Source organism: Solea solea, chromosome 2, assembly GCF_958295425.1.
Source record: "Solea solea chromosome 2, fSolSol10.1, whole genome shotgun sequence".
NCBI classification, from domain to species: domain Eukaryota; kingdom Metazoa; phylum Chordata; class Actinopteri; order Pleuronectiformes; family Soleidae; genus Solea; species Solea solea.
In genome coordinates, this window is record NC_081135.1 from 31,797,031 (window position 1) to 31,813,264 (window position 16,234).

At 43.6% G+C, this 16,234-nt stretch overlaps 1 protein-coding gene across 2 annotated transcripts in view; it reads left to right on the forward strand.

Annotated features, from left to right (window-relative positions):
• Nucleotides 1-16,234, forward strand: part of adarb1b (adenosine deaminase RNA specific B1b) — a 123,534-nt gene that overhangs the window by 37,408 nt on the left and 69,892 nt on the right. For both annotated transcript variants that reach the window (XM_058615917.1, XM_058615926.1), the window contains exon 2: nt 3,725-3,799. The gene's annotated coding sequence lies outside the window, so the exon portion shown is untranslated. The remainder of the gene's footprint in view (nt 1-3,724; nt 3,800-16,234) is intronic.

A 16,234-nucleotide genomic window follows, 5' to 3' on the forward strand; every position in this document is an offset into this window, starting at 1 on the left:
CGGATGAATGTTCTTCCTCCTGCATACTTACACCCCGCAACTGAATGTTCCCGAAATAAAATTTCCCTGCTGTTCTGAATGCGTCTGACCCAAATAATGTAAATGTGCAAAAGGCAAAAAAAAATGTCCAGACCCAATTTTCTGGATATTTTAGGACGTCATGCCTGTGAAACAGCTTATGTATGTAACTGTTCAATGAAATATAACTGCTCCATTAATCTTTGCGACCCATTTTCCCAACAATAACATCATCTCTCCTGAACTAACTGAATGGAATGAGCACAACGGATCATTGACAGATAGATAGTTATTGTCATGGAGTTAGGAAGTGCGACGGAACCTTGTTTGGCAGCAGCACACTTAGAAGCAAATCCTTTTTCTTTCTTTTTTTTTGCTGCATTGAGGACTGTTGAGGATTACGGGGCTACAGCGACAATGCAGATCACCCTCTTTATTTTGTCTTCAAGTTTCACATGTCGCTCTGAGAAGCTAAGTGCTGCGCAAAGCTCATTTGGAAATGAGCAGCCTAAGCGTTTCGCTCCTGATTCCTAAACATGAACTGCTTACCACTTCTTGTCTTTGATTTATGACAATTGACATCTGCCACGGTGATTGCTTGCTGAGGTGAGACTGCAGCAGTTGTTTTTACGGAATCGGGAAACCTGTTTTTAAATAAGTTTTGTGGCCGATGAACGCACAGGGCACATCTGTTGCTGTTACAGAAACACAAATACAACAAACAAACACAAATAATCCCCTCCACTTCAGAGGAATTGTGCTCCTCAAGTGTCTCGTATTGTATATTGAGATTTCAGTTTGTTATAGGGTTGTGTTTTAAACAAGTTCGAGCCTCTGCTGTCACATTAGCCCACAAAATTCCCACAGATGGCTGCTCTTCTACCATATCTGAAGCTTACCTTTTCGGAATTACCTATTTACCATACCATAAACTGTAAAACAGAATTTTGCATGTGTGATGGTTTTTTACCTTTTTTTACCTTAGCATAGATGTTAGTGTTAGGACACATGCTCAATATCATTTATTTCATCAATGGCATCATCTAAACAACTGATTTAAACAGTGATTCAAGTAAATGAGTAAATAATAGCAGAATAGTAATCACTGTAACATTATCAGAGGGCCATGGAGTTGTTGTTGTCCCCCGCCTTCACTCAGGTTTAAAAACCCTGGGTATACCCACTAGTTTTTAGTTTGATAGAGGCTTCAGAGACAGAGGCAGCATGAGTTCCAGGATAGTTACTTCTCTGCTTCCTTTGCCTTTCATTGTCACAAGACACGAGAGGGGAAAAAAAACAAAAACAACAACACACACACACAAGGTGAGTCATAGCAACTCCCTGCTGACTTATGTAACAAATCTTTCACTATATTAAAACCAAGGGGAAAGAAAAACAAACTCTCGCACATTCATCGTCTATAGATGCTCCACGTTCCGTGCCGACTTCTTACTCTTGCTACATTTAGTTCTCGTAAAAGCCGCACAACAGGGGGAAAAAAAGTCTGATTAATACATGAGTTTCAATCAAAACCAACTTTGTGCCGTGTGAGATTAATAAACGTAAGACTGTGTCCTCGTGGACGTTTCTCATTTGTAGGTATTTTGGATTCGCACAAGGTCATTTATCATCGTATCAGGATGTTTTATCTGTGTTACATCACTGCTCGGCCTCAGCAGGCTTAATACACACATTACATCATTGGGAACACGCAGTTTCAGTTAGGGGATGCACAGATTTAGGGATTTCTGGGCCTGTATTCACTTTGATGACCGCCAACGCCATATAGACAATAAAGATGACATTCACAGAAACGGAGCCTGATGTTTATCTGGACTATTACTGAAAGAGGAAGTCATTCAATAAGAGTCTAAATAGGCTGTCAAACTGTTATTGTTTGTGATGGAAGGTTTTTCCATACATTTGTGAATTTATTTCTAGTTCTGTTTCACATTGTGTCGTCGTCCAGTGTATCTGCCTCAAAGCCACACACACAAAAAAAAGGTTTTATTACAGTGTGCATATAAGTGTATTTAATTGTGGGCTTGTATTCAGTAGGCGCGACGGGAAGCTTCTTAAAGTTGTGCTATTTGACTTAATTTCTACGATAAATGTAGTGTAATATAAAAATCTATTGACCTACAAACTTGATTTCATTCTAAACTTGTTTCTGTTTTCACATGAATCCGTCGTGATGTGCACACGTTGCATGCAAAAATATGTAAATGCGAGCCAAGTGCGAGGAAGGTGACTCCTATACGTGAGCTCCTTGTAGCAGGTGTGGTGCACCTTGGTTCATGTCTTGAATATAGATGACACACACACACACACACACACACACACATGTTGCCCATAATATGTCCAAACTGAACACCATGTGGTCTGCATCTCTTACCTCACAAGCTTTTTCACGTTAAAATCACCAAGTTTTGATAATCTGTTCAGAATTTCCTGTGTATCACTTCTTCAGACACACCTGATTAACTGCTAGTTGAAGCCAATGACTAAGCAGGCAATGACGCTCAATGCATTGAAGCACGGAGACGTGGTCTAGTTAGGAGCTGCTGAAGCTCGCGTGGTTGTCGGTGTCACACTGGGCTGCTGATCTATTTCCGAAACTGCTGGTCTGCTGAAATTTTCATGGACAGCCATCTCCGGGGGTTTGCAGAGAATGGTGTGATGGAGAAAAAAATATCCAGTGAGCAGCAGCAGCAGCAGTTCTCTGTGTGACGAGGCCTTTGTGGACGGCGCAGGGTTCACGGCGGGTCACTCGGCGGGAATCGTGACGGAAATGCAGAAACGCAGCATCAACATGTAACAGAGCTCCAGACGTTACACGACTCTGTTTGCTTACACCCAACATGGTGGCAGGAAAGGATGGTGTCAGAGGTCAGAGGTCAGGGGGAGAGCGAGCAGACTGGTTCTCCATAACGCCATTCACCACTTGTTACAACCGAGTTTTGCACTTTGAACCTTGAAGAAGATACCACTTTATAAGGTATCCTGTGTAGTGGCTGATAAGTGTTTATTTGTACAATTTCAGAGTGGCTCTCTCAGGATTAAAAGCACATGTGAACTTGCATCTTGCATTGAAGGGCAGGTTGCTTGGGCAGTACGAGATAAGTAACTTGATTCTAATTTATTTCGAATCCTGCCCCTCAGTGTCGCCCAGTGTCGCCTCCACTTTCCCTTCATAACACATCTCTGTGTCCTTGTGCCTCTAACAGTGGAATAAAGAACTCTAATGTGATTGGGTGACGGCCGGGGAAGCGTCTGTTCCTTGTTCCCATGCCTCCGTGGATGTCTTGGCATTTTGCTGCCACTTTGTTTTCGTGCTCTGTTGTGTCATTGCCTTGTTGTGCGCTGCTCGGGGCAGGGTCATAGTGTTACGCTGTTTAGATCTGGGGCTTTTCCGACTGGCTGCCTGCAGAGATTCTTGGCCTCAATGCTGCTGTTTTGTGCTGAATGCACGGCACCTCCTCCAAGAAACTTGACGTCTTCTTTGACAAGTCTCATTTTCATCATAGACATTAAGAAGCAGGGCCTATAGGAGTCGTAACCTGACTCCTATAGATCCATTAAACATTTTTTCATGTCATATTTGATGGAAGAATTGATTTACCCAAACATTTACTCTATCTTTATATGACGAGTCCAGAATACTTAAAGTATGGAGCTGATGAATTTATTTTCCTTTCTCCTGCAGGAGCTGTGTGCGGCACTCGTGGACTGCAGAGAATTGGCACGTGAAGCGGCTTTAGCGTTTGATTACTCTACAACGGTGAGTGTGGACCTGTGACATTAAAGACTTTTAGCTTGGACTCACACACATGGCGACTGGTGGACCGCCTCAATTTTACAGATATTCTATTGGGGTCAGATTCTTGTTCCAAGTCTCCTTGTGGAAACCACTTCTTTTCAGATCTCAAGTGACAATATTTACATTCAGTTTAATTGCTATTACCACTTGGTGTGCCACCTTTGTTTGTTCGACTGGCACTTTTTAATGACCTCATCCGGCTGTGCTCCTTCTGCTGCGGTTTATTTGCGCACGTGTGTAGCCACCAACTGTTGAATGTAAGCTTAATCTGGAGGTCCTGGACTTTTCCATGGAGACTGGCATGACCCACATAGGTGACGTAGTTGCAACGCTACGTCTTTGCTGTGGAAACGCAACGTTTCCCGCCGTCAGAGTTCATTGTGCACTTAAAATACACGGTTATATCGCACAATATAGCGCAGAACTTGTCAAACTGAATATGTCTCTAAACCTTACGATACCCCCATCGATAAGACATCTTCAACTTCCTGATAAACATGGCAATAGAAGCATGTAAAATAAACAAGATATTAAAGTAGGTTAGCCTTGGATTGTGTACCTGTTCACAAGAGGAATCCGTTGCTTGCTGGGTTCCCATCGCTCCATCTTATGCGCTCCCTTTAACTGGGTTTTGGGGAAGTGATCCACCCCCGCTGCCTCACGGGGATCTTTGGTGATTTGGTGAACTGTTCTCCCTTTTGCTTGTCTCCAACAGCTATCCTCCTCCTTCACTTATTATGAATACAGCTGGCAGAGACACATGTAACTTGACGTTTTGCCTGGTACATACACGTCGATGGGTTTGAACTGCCTGGCTTGCTGCCAAACTGGCATTTTGATTCCGACTTTTGCACGACTCGGGGTTGTTTGATGTCAGCTGCCGCAGCGCTGTTGGCCTGTTATACCCGGCATTATACGCTATGCAAACTTGGCAGCTCGACCACCTAGGTTCCCGCTTTTTGAAATTTGATGGAGTGGAAAAAAAAGAAGTCATGTCATCAGAAAGCCATTGATATCTGAGACGGACTCGGTGTCGTACGTACGTTTGAGGCTGCTGCTGCCGGCAGATACTCCAGTCACTGACGGCAAAGTGAGGGCTTACATTACCACATTTCATGAACACACACATGGGCCAAATGCCAACTCATATCCCCTTTGTGTTCAGATCAAAAGTAGAGTGGATGTGAGGTCTTTGAGCAGTACAACTCTTATCTCCGCAGCTCCAGTGTGGCTATTTTTAGACGAGCTCAAATATCAGGGGATCTTCTCTGCCTCCATCTCTGTTTGTCTCTCTCTGCCTTGTCTCCTCCGTGTGCGCACCCCCAATTTTCACCGAGCCTCAAAACATGTGCACGGCTGTGTAAGGGTGGATAATTATAGTGCATGTAAATACGTATGTACTGTATATACAGTGAGTACCGTAGTGCATGTTCTAATGGATGACAGGAGGTTGACAGTTTATGCTCATTAAATTCACTGGCAGTGTTGTGCGGCGTGTAAAAGTAGACCCAGTTTCTCTGGAGAAACTTGGATAATGGGAGTAGCTACGCGCCTTATTTTGGAGGATGTGTCTGGTGTTTGTGTGTATTGCGTACCAGGCGAGGGGACTAAACAACAGACATTTGTGTTTTGAGGTCATGCAAAAGACTGAGTTTGACCTTACATAACTGCATTTTGACCATTCATATTTAAGGACGTGCAATTTCCTTCCTTGTTTCTCCCCTCTCTTGTCGAAGCCAACATTTGAAGCCGTTTTCCCTGTGTTTGTTTGTCTATATGCGTCTGTGTTACCCGGCTTCCACTCACAGTCCAAAGACGGGCAAGGGCACTTTTGCAGCTACGGTACTTTGAGGTCGTTCCCATAAACACTTGGGAAAGTGTCCCCCCCCTTTTTGGCATTTGCACTGGTTGGGGAACGGAGTTGGTTGTGCGGTCGCTGTCATCACAGGGACATATTTAGCTCTCGCTTCAGGGTAGGGCCTTTCTCAGCACAATGGGAACCACAAGTCACTTACAGTAAGTGTATGTTGATGGGCTGAAGGCTCATGAGCCGCAGCGGCTCGGCTTTTTGTTGTCTGCTTTTGTGTATTGCGAGCGTGACGTCAACTGGCTTTTGTCACTTGACCGTTTCTCTTGGCTCCTACTGCTGGTATGAACACAAACAGGAAAAAAAAAGTCCCACAGGGTGAGTAGGTCTTGGGGAGCTCACCAGTGTCTAGTTCCCATAGCTATTAGGTCAAAAACTGCCTCAAGGCTAAGTGGAGGCTCTGAAGTGACCATAGGTGATGATGATGATGATGATGATCGCGTCTTCATGTTGACGTGTTCTGGATTAGAACGTCAACTGAGATTAGCTTCAGATGCCTCTACGACCTTCAAACGATATTTGTTATGGACGATCGAGGATTTTAAGTTGCATGGAAAAGCATGGATCCCACTGTGGACAGCCAGCGGAAGCTGTGACACATGTGGCGTTGGAGACGAGGGAAGGCACTTGCTGCTTGCACTCCTCTTAAATAGTCTCCATTTTCCTGCTCTGTGCTGTCAGGTGGAGAAGGAAGATTCTCATCTCCGCAGGTGGGGACTCTGCCCAATCCCAGTGGCACTGAAGTAACGGCACCAACCTGCTTTCATGAGGGCTTTTTTCTCCCTCTCAGGGTAAAAATGAAGAACTATTACTCTCTAAATCAAGCTGTAAAGAGCAGAGTTTGGACTGTTCTTGATTGTCCGCTGTTTGACACAAAAAGGGGTTAAAGTATGTGGTCTAACTAGTATATGCACATAAACTGAAATAAGTAGTTTTGTTAGCATTACTGTTGCAGTAGGAGTTTGCAGCTTAGATTATAATACAAACACCCTTCTCAGTCAAAAAAGTGTTTCCAATGCACTTGTGGTTTTGGGAAGATGATAAAAAATAGACACCACCTTCGAAAGCCTTTACATAATCAGTGTCTTTCTGTCCAAATCCCCCCACACAAAACTTCAACGACATGCTTCACAAGGTTGAAGGAGGAACAGCAGTTCAGCCGTACCTTTTAGAGATGCAGTTTAATAATCGGGTTTAACCGATCCTAGTCCACTCCATAAATCCAAGAAGAATCAATCAGCTATCTATTGGACACTTATGCTTTAAATCAAAATGCCACCAGTGTATAATCATGCTGAAACAGACTGTGTGTGTATACATGTTAGCTTTAAATGATAACACCTGGGATCATCACTTTTCCCAGATGTACACAGAGCTGGTGTTAAGATGAAGATACACAAACACTAACCCTGCCATGGCAGTGACATTACTCACTGCTCCAGATGCCCCGAGTCCCAGCTGCAGTTTGTACAGTTGTCACTTGGACAGTGTGCAGGCCTTACTCTGTGCTGGGTCAGTGATAGCAGCAGCAGCAGCAGCCGCGGCTCCGCCTCACACTCTCTTTGCATCACTGCTTCCACCTTAAAGGTTCCAAAAACAAATGTGGCCTCTGATACTGGAGCTGTCCGCCTCCGCCTGTCCGGTCGCGGTCACGAGCGGTGGGGGGAAAAACCAGTTTGCGTCTACAATCGGCTTTTGTGTGACGCCTTGCCAGGATAAAAATGAACCGTGAGATAACGTGAGAAACAGATCAACAGAGGGTGGTGCCACGTGGGTGCTGCGTGTGAAAACACGCAGGTGCTCTGCAGATGGATTCCTCACATATAAATACACACTAATCAGAGTGATGCAGTGTTGTGAACCACACCGACGGCTGGCTCGTACAGAACATATGCTCTGGGAGGCATCTGAGGAAAGGGAAGCCAAAATAGAAGATGTTGATGTAAGTGACAGCCTTTAGAGTCAAATGACTTCTATGGATAGGAGTCGGAAAAATATATGGAAATAAATAAAGCATTTATTTTTTCTCGTTGTTATTGATAGTTATTATTCCACAATACAACACATCTGCCTCCTCTGGGCTGTGATTACAGCCTCACAGCTGAATCTGTAGCATCAGGGGAGAGTTTGACCGATCACGGGGCAGTTCAGAGAATGAGTGGGTGCTGCTATTGGCTGTTCCACTACACCTACGCTGCACACTGGCAATAACTTCCTACACTTTATAGAAAAAAGAAAATAAGCCCACAAGAAAACACAAACATTAAGAGTCTTAAAGAAAAGCCAATACAAATACGCGTGTAAATATCGGGAGAGCGTCTCAGAGGTGGAGGGATTGGCTCGAGTCGTCTGTCCCGTGTGAGACGAGTGTGTCTGTCTGTGGTCGTCTGGTGAGAGGAGCTCAGAACAGAGAGGCACGGCAGCTTCAGACGTGCTCTTCCTGCTTGGATCGTCTTCTCGCAAAGTCCTCGCAAACTGTTCTGGCTTAAATCAGCCCGGTGCTTGGACTGCTAAGCTCTACTGCAATTACTGCACAATGGAGAACACACTTTCTTTCTTTCTTGCTTGTAATCTGGGAACCATCTGTGACATCTGGCCAGTCTTGCCTGAGAGGCCAGAACCCCCTCTGGACGGGTTGTGAGCAGGGGCATGTGAACAGGACAGGTGCCCGCTGATGTTTGCACTGTTGATTTGGTCCAATTATCAACTCCAGTCTGCAGCTGGAGCGGTGGCAGCATCTTCTTTTAAAGCTCCTCATTTCATGAGGCCGAAACCCAATAAATGTTTCAGTAATAGATTCCTGAGCAGTGTGTGGAGCGGTGTTAATGTGCCTTCACTAACATGGGTCAGCGCTGCAGATTTTGGTAGCAAGATTTCAGCAGGGCCCTCGTATTACCGACGAGGGAGTTAGTAAAGGCGTTGAATTAAATGCGCTGGAGTTTATCCTGCGTATCTTTTTAAATCCTTCTGTGAAGAATTGGTTCCAGTGACACTACAACACACAAGTGCTGCATTTTTGCTCCAAGTCCCAGCTGTGGGATCAAAGGTCTGTTTTTTTGTTGTTGTTGTTTTTTTTTTAGCACTTCTCATTTCATAGTCATGCTGCTTAGATGTACAAAAAAAACCGAGGTCGTGACAAAGATGAAATATGTTTTTTGTTTTGTTTTTCTACGGGAAAAATGATGATAAAATCATTGGCGCCGGCCTCGTTTGCGGCAACAAGAAAAAGGGATTAGATGAGGTGTGTTGTTGTTATTGTGCTCGGCTCTCAAAGTGACGTTCCGACAAATTAACTGTGTTGTTTAATGACTTAATTAGCGGTCGCCTGTTATTCATTAACAGCTAATGATAGAAATGCACGTCTTCTTCTTTGAATTTGAAATGTTGTACATTAGCAGCACCGGCGCTATGTGCGCCTTAGAAAACAGTGAGGCTGGTGCTTGACGTCGGGCTGCAGAGAAACTCAGATGTTCGCGTGATACTCGGATACTAACCTGGTTAACCTTGGTGTGCTTACATCCACAAGAGAGAGTTTGTCCTTTTTCTTTTGTTGAATTTGCGTCTTTGTTTTTCTTGCCATTCGAAATAAGTCGCTTTTGATTTTTTACTAGTTTGTCACCCATCGCTCAGACAACGGGCTTCTCTGCTTCTTTTTTTGCCGGCTCTGCCATGATGAGCGTCTGTGCGTGTAGGGCCTTAAAGCAGTTTGTGTTTCTGACATGAGATTTCACAAGACCCTCCTGACTCGGGGTCGAAGGCTGGTTTCAGGCTAAAAGGAGGAGGAAGAAGGAGCAGTGGAGACAGCCCCCAGTCTGTTAAATTATGAAAAAAATACTGCAGTGCTCCGTATTACGATCCCTAGTCCTGACACTGTCACATGTATCCTGGCCAACGATGTATCTGCAAAAGTTATTCACAGATCATTGTTGAAGGAAGGAAATGATTCCATCAAATCGCCCTCTCCTGGTTATTTTAACAGTAAATACAAAACCTATTCAGAATAGTCCGAGCTCTGTATGAGTCAGCATGACTCGCTGATGTACACATTTAAAAAAAGGGGAGCCAATATCTTGCCAAATGTCTCACTCTTCCCTGCAGTGGAGCAATAGACTCCAGCTGGACGAATGTTGGCCGCCTTGCCGACTCTGCACTAAATATTAATTACAATAATAGCGGTGAGGTAGATGCAGGAGGGCGCGATGCCAGTGCCACTTGATAGTGTCCTTTTTTTAAAAGCCTCCCTTCCGTGTGAACACACTCGTCTCTCAAATGGCTGTTGCTGTTCTAAATGTCAGCGCCGGAGAACAATACAGTTGTTCAACTTTCTCCATTACAAATAATGATATTAACGGCGGGTCTAGGCTTACACGCCTGGAGACAAAGAGCTACTGTGTGCTTTCACAAAGTGAGCAAACTCATATGTGCTTACATTTCCAGACGCTAATATAGGCCAATACTTTCAGTGAGTCTCTCAGCTACATCTATACTGCTAAGTTTGCTGCTGTGTCCCCGTTTTAGTACAGCCGGGGGAAACGATGACGCAGTCCCCCTTCCTGATTGGCTCTTATCTGCCACAAATCGACTGTCAGCCGACGACAAGAACATTGCTCCATTGAAACACTGGCGACGCTCTCAGTTTCACCTCGTAGGAGAAGCGCTCGTTCTGACTCTTCACGATTGTTGTTTCCCGTTATTAATACTTTCCGACACAAAGCAAACAACTGCAGAAGAGACAATCGAACGCCGGCAGATTATCCTGTCTTAAATGGAGCTTAAAGGTGTCTGGACGCATATGCAGACCTTAATTTAAATGGATAAAAACACATGGATGTCGTCTACTTTTGTCTGACGCGAGTGGCATTTCACATTTCCTGACTTCTTGTCTTCGACCACTTCAGCCAAAGACTGCTTTCTACCAACCTTCAGCCACAGCTAATGAAAACCGCCAGCAGCTGTTATTTCTGCCGACAAAATTAACGATCTCTGGTTAGGAAACAGAGGTTTGTTTATCTCAGTCAGAAATCAGGACCAAGAAGTAAATCGACTGCAATTATTGTATACCGCAAAATGTACGGTGCCAGAATGGAAAATGTTTATGTAAGGTTTTAGGGGAGGGAGGGAATGGGAGTTTATTGTACGAGCTCTGTGAACAAACTATGTAATTGGGGTGGCATTGTGAAGCAGCACTCAGCAGTCGGGGGTCTGTCTCTGTTCTCCCTGTGCCTGAGGGTTTTTTCCGGCTTCCTCCGACTCCAACTGTACCCCGAACCCTTTGAAACACAAGCCCACGGTCCACAGACACACGGGTTCATTTGTGACTCTAAATTAGGTGTGAAGATTAACATTAATGAACGTTTGCCCCAGTCTGTCAGTGAAGTGTACATGTTCCACGCTGCGTCAGCTGGGATCGGCTCCAGCTCCATCATGACTCTATAACCAGCCTGTTCAAATGGCGGCCCGTGGGCCACATGTGGCCCTTAGCCAACTTCATAGTGACCCAGGCTGTGGCACTACATACATTGCTACATTAGTACTGATAGGTCTGATAGCATTGATCGTTTTCTGTTTTCTAGGTCTTGTATTCTGTCAAAGGCACTGTGAGATGTTTGTGGGTCGTCTATGACCATATGCTTATCTTAATGCTAATAGTGTGCACCTTTTTGATTTCATGCACTTACTGTGAATACTGTGAACTTTGAGGTGTACGGAGGTCTGCTATGACCTAAATCATTTTATTGCTAGTTCAATTATGATATTTTTAATGCACCTTTTGATGTACTTTTTAAACGTTTGCTCACCTGCTGATTACTGGCTGCAGGAAATGTCCGGCCCTGCTAAATTTGTTGGCTTTATAATGCGGCTCAACTGAGTTTGTACTTCAAACACATGTCAAATAATACAATATGATGTTAGTGCTGCTTTTGCCTCTTCAGGCATTATGAGGATTGTATTTCACCTAACCTGATGTGAGGAATCAAAATGACTTACAGTGTTTCTACTTCTCTGGACCAAAAAGAAAATAAGTCTTAAAACCACACATTTTACTTCCTTAAAACAATAAGCTTTCTTCTTTACCAGGTGTAGACTTGTGCTGCTTCATGACGCAACGATAAACAAGCACAGATTCACACTGAAGCTTTTACATCCTGACTTTTAATAAAAAAAAAGAAATGCTGTTACCGGTTAATACCAGCTTGGCACGGTGATTACAGATGGCTGCGGCGCTGCTGCTGCTGCTGCTCTACCTCAGATCGGCTCATCTGATCTGATCTGACATGCAGTTCACACAATAATTACAGACAGGCGCAAATATAAAACAGTGCAGCGCTGTTTGTGGAAGCGTCTCGCGGCAATAAAACCCCCTCATGCGTGTCTGTGTTGGTTATCGGTCGTTCTCGGTAATAATAATAATTTCAAGTCTAAGCAAAACATCCTTCGCAGCCAGCCACACACACACACACACACACACACACACACACACACACACACACACACACAAACACAAACAAACTCAAGACAGTCCAGATGTGTGTGCACACAACAGCTGCACTCAAAGTCAAGACAGAATACTGTATTACGTGTCAAGTTCATAATAATAATCCGATCGACGTAAACAGCGTCCGCTGTGAAGCTCTCTTCCACTCACTTTTATTGTTTATTCCCTTCATAACAATCAATACATGGATGATATATGAAGATTCTAATGTCTGAAATAGACGTGGGTTAATAAAAATGATTGCAATTCAAGATATTATTGAGATAATTGTAAAACATAATTCAAACACACCGCTCTAAACCACAATTTAATTGATTCATATTTTAAAGTGAAAATCAATCCATACGTCCTGAAGTGATTCGATGATGTTTATTTATTATAAACCAACAGCAAGAAAACAGGAGAAGGAGCCGTGCACTGGAAGACCTGGTTCACACCAGCAGACGCGTGCTGTGTTCTATCATGTTTTTAATTTCGGCGCTGCATATTTGAAAACACACCTGAGCAATTTGTCTATAGCGTGTTGTTTCCAGCAAAAATGGACAGAGATCTGTTGATGTATCAATATATTATCAACTGAAGGGCATCTCTGTGTCAGTCTGTGTAAATAAAAATCATGAGACACTTCAAACCTGTTCTGTCAGAGATGAATCAGAAACTAAAGTCATAAATGTACCAGTGATGTATGTGGAGAGTCACACGGGTAAAGATGCAGCTGACACCACACACCCTGTGTGAACCACAGATAACACCCTCCAAAATAACTTGGGATCCACTCCAGGGTAATGTTGAAAAATAGCAACGCACTATAATCGTTAAACAGTGAAACTGTGTTTTTATTTTGTCCCTCAGACAATAATTGTACCATCAATATCTATAATCACTGCAGCCCAACCTCTGGCAACCAAAAAGTATTTTAGGTGCCAGAAAAGAAATTTACCACAAATTTTTATCATCCTATCACTATGCCTGAAATATTTCTTTTTATAAGAGACATTGTAAAGAAATAACTGTAATTATGCACAACAGCGCTTAATGACTCCATGTCCCAGTTTAAACATTTTGCCTTAGGTAACTATAAGGAAATAAATGGGATAGGACAACGGCGTGGTAAAGTCACATAAAAGAGCCGCTAGCTCAAAAGGATTCACACATAATCCGAGTGAAACCCAAAACAAAAAAGTCACATGACCAAACATGGCTGTGTCCGTCGAAATTGTAAAGCGCAGGTTCGCAGCCGTCGTGGCGAACAGACTACAGCGATTCTTTTACACATGTTGTTGTGCTGACCTTCTAATCAGCCATCATGCTGAGTCAAATCAGATTGTTGTGGTCTAAACCAATTTTCTGTAGAACCTCGCCGCCGCTGCCGCCACCGTCGCCGAGATCCCCCCTGAAAGCCTCACAGGAGTGAAAGGCTGTGGTTTGATCCTCCTCACCTTGATCAGATTACACACTAGAATTAGTATAATTACAGCTGTTGCTGATTAATGGGAAACTATAATTAGCACTCTGGATATAAGGAGACTGTGAAACGGAGAAACGGAGAGTGCGAGCGATCAAGAAAGAATGGTTTCTGCATTTGAGTGTGTGTGTGTGTGCGTGTGATTATTGCAAGAAAGAGCGGTGTAAACACACCAGAGATATTTGGTCTGGAAAAAGCCAACTGAGCTGATTTCCTTTTCTTTATTAACTTCCTTCACTTGTTACACAGAGGAGTACAACTCGCTGAGACAAAGTGTTTCATCAGTGTGCAGGAAGGGAATCTATTGTGCCTTTTTTATTTATTTGTGATTTCTCTTTTTTTTTTGTTGTCGGATGTTTAATGTGATTTCATCTAATGAGGTAAATGTATGCACAAACCCAGTGAGTGAGACAGACTCTCGGGGGGGGGGGGGCTTCGGTCTTCTCTCAAACACACGAGGTTCCCTCACAGCATTTCCTTCTACAGTCATCTGCTCCGAGCACAGGCTCGTTCTCGGCGTAACGCACTCCCGAGTGCAAATAACCAAAGGTGTGGGTTTTCTCGGCTGATTTGCTGACAGTAGAATGACACGCTCGCAACATTAGCTGCTGCATTTTTCTGTCAACAGTTGTTCCACTTGGTATTAGCATCGCAGTATAGCTCATTTCCCATGTGTGCTATTAACGGCATATATGGAACATTTCATACCAGGACATTAAATGCTGCTGGTGATTGAAAGACTAAACGCACCCTAATGTCCCACAATAAATAGGTAATGGGTGTAATATTTACTGAATAGAGACATCCTGTTCCCTTTGCTGCTGCAGGTATTTGTTCTCGCCGCTGTTCTGTATCACGTTTAGACTCCACTCCGGTAAGAGGATGCGGCGATGCCCCGGGCGCTCTGCCCCTCGACTGGCATCAGGAACGATTGGACCTATCAAATTATAGCTCGTTTTGTCCGGTTCACTCATAGGATCAACTGTGCGGCTGCATGACAGACAGGTTTTTAAGATATATGATGTTTATGGAACCATGGATCAAGCAAAGCCTCTAGTTTCTGGGAATGTTCAGCAGAAACTCACTGTGACCTGAGAGGCCAGCAGGGGTGACTCTGCTGTTTTGGCTTCATCTTGTGACACATTTACTGTTGTTTGGATTGGATTTTTCTTCATGTCTTGTTTGGACGTGACGTATTTCTGACGGGAGTGGTGAAAATGTATTGAAATCGTTTTGTAGCAAATGAGAAAGCTAATTTAAATGTTTCATCGGCATAATTGCAACATAAGAATTAAAATTTCACTCATTTATAATCAGGATGCAATTTATACAACAGCCAATTGTTTTTTTGTTTTTTGTTTTAATTTTCCAATTTAATTTGTATTCAACAGCCAATTGTTTTTTTTTATTTTACAAAAAAATAGCGTCTTTTCAACTCAAACTCACAGTTTGTGTTAAAGCCAGCATTTACATATAAACATTATTAGTGCCACATCACAGGAAACAAATCGGCTCTGTGTCTACGTTCCATCCAAGGTGGCGGCCTTCCTATTGGTTTTAGAGCATTGGTCTTCATTACCTTTTTTGACCGTCCCAACTTAATAAACGCGTGTACCAAGTTTCGTTCTTGTACGTCAAACCTGGCCCCAGGTGACCTAGTTTTCAAAAATGTGATTTTATAAACGTGGAATGACATTTAAGGTTGATTACTGCAGGAATAAAGGATGACTCAAACATGTTTGTTCTGCACCTGGGCAGATTGTATCTGCATCCTGATGGCCACAACATGAACTGGTCGCTCAAGATGGAGTGTGCTTTCTCTTTCAAGCACCTGACCTGATAAAATTCATTGCTACTCCAGCGATTTTGCTGCACACTTTCACAAAGCCGTGCACACACACACCCATACATGCACACACTGTTTTACTCTTCACTGTTTTCTCAGATGCCTGTGTTTGTTTGTTGGATGGACTGGAGGGAGTTTACCAGTTGAGTTTGACAACATGTTCCTCCCCACAGAGTTAGCGTGGGATTGGTTCCGTGAAGAGAATACGACTTTTCATGTCATTTCCCGTACGCAAATGTTCCACACAGTGACATCTAGATTTGCTGGTTGTCTCTTGTCGTTTGCTTCCAGACCTACTTTTCTGTTTAATAGCATAAGCTGCATTCTCCCGAGTGGCCGACTTGTTTCGCATCCTTTTATCCGCCTCTACCCTTAGGAGAAGCGGCCGTGTGATGTCACCGATAATGACTCTCCTTGTCGTCACTACAAAGCAGCGCGGCTAATATTTTACTACCCATGAAGCTGTGGATTATATGGCAAATCCTGCCTAATTTAGGCTTTAGAAAGCATTTGCAGCCACGGAACAGGACAAACTGAGCTTTTCACACTTCAATGAGTCACTGAGTACCCCCTGCCTCACTGAGGCAGCAGTCAATACAAACAAGATGGATCGCAGAGAAATGCTTAGAGTGGCGCGGGGGGGGGGGGGGGAGCAAAAAGAGGTTGAGCGTAAAGATTTCAAATATTAATAGAGATGGAGTGTATATTAGACGCTGTGCATG